This window comes from Heterocephalus glaber, unplaced genomic scaffold (genome assembly GCF_053883595.1).
Source record: "Heterocephalus glaber isolate CG9 unplaced genomic scaffold, H.glaber_assembly_v1.0 deba00001497, whole genome shotgun sequence".
NCBI classification, from domain to species: Eukaryota; Metazoa; Chordata; class Mammalia; order Rodentia; family Bathyergidae; genus Heterocephalus; species Heterocephalus glaber.
Genome location: NW_028258320.1, coordinates 37179686 through 37181012, shown reverse-complemented (window position 1 = coordinate 37181012; position 1327 = coordinate 37179686). Strand labels below are relative to the sequence as shown.

Here is a 1327-nt window from a genome sequence, read left to right as displayed (position 1 = left end):
ACAAGAACAGAATATTGAAAGCGGTTAGAGAAAGGAATAAAATTACCTATAAAGGAAAGTCCATTGGAATTACAACAGACTTCCCAACACAAACCTTAAAGGCAAGGAGAGTTTGAAATGAAGTGTTTCAAGACCCCCCCACACACAAAGCTTCCAACATTGATATATCCTGCAAAATTATCTTCTAAAATTGATGGAGAAATAAGATATTTCCATGATAAAGAGCACCTAAAGAAATACATGACAACCAAAACAACACTCCAAAAATTTCTCAAGGTCATCCTAAAAAACAATGAAGCTAACGATGCCAAAAGGTCCAACAGAATAATATGTCAGGCAGAGCTAGCAATTAAGTAGAAGGGAAAAAAAGCAAAACTGCAACTATTAAATGATACAATAAGAAGAATAAATCAATACCTCTCAATTATAACTATCAATGTGAGTGGATTCAATCCACCAATCAAAAGACAGACTCTAACAGAATGAATCAAGAAACAAGAAACACATCTAATCCAAAATGAAGTTCATAAACTAAAAATCAAAGGATGGAAAATAGTATTGTGTGCAATGGTAACCCAAAAACAAGCAAAAGTAGCTATCCTATTCTCAGACAAAGTGGACTTTAGGCCAAAGCTGATTAAAATAGACAAAAAAGGACTTTACATATTGGTTAACATAACTATTCAACAGGAAGAGATAACAATTATAAACATATATGCACCAAGCCATAGTCCACCCAACTTCATAAAACAATACAGGCACATGGGCACAGGTAAGCAGAAGGGCATGGCCAATGCCTAGATGCTGGAGAAGGTGTCCTGGATGCAGAGAATGTGGATCCTGCACAGGCTGCTGCGGAGATACCGGAAGTCTACGAAGATCGATGGCCACATGTACCACAGCCTGCACCTGAAGGTGAAGGGGAACATGTTCAAGAACAAGGGGATACACAAGCTGAAGGCAGATAAGGCCCTCAAGAAGCTGTTGGCTGACCAGGCCAAGGCCCGAAGGTCAAAGACAAAGGAAGCACAGAACTGCTGCAAGGAGCTCCTCCAGGCCAAGAAGGAGATCATCAAGACCCTGTCTAAGGAGGAGGAGACCAAGAAGTAGAGCCCAGTGTGTACAAAGCAGATGGTGCTGAATAAAACAGCTGTTGTCCATTAAAAATATATATACAATCAATACAATCATAATGGTGCTTCTCAGTACCCCTCATCACAGATAGATCAACTAAACAAAAAATTAACACAGAAATATCAGAGTTAAACCAAACCTTTGAACAAATGAACTTAATAGATATCCACAGAGTGTTCCACCCAACAACAAT

At 38.9% G+C, this 1327-nt stretch overlaps 1 pseudogene; it reads left to right on the top strand.

The window, feature by feature from the left end:
• Positions 1-801: 801 nt before the first annotated feature.
• Positions 802-1110, top strand: LOC147825641 (large ribosomal subunit protein eL19 pseudogene; annotated as a pseudogene).
• Positions 1111-1327: the final 217 nt, after the last annotated feature.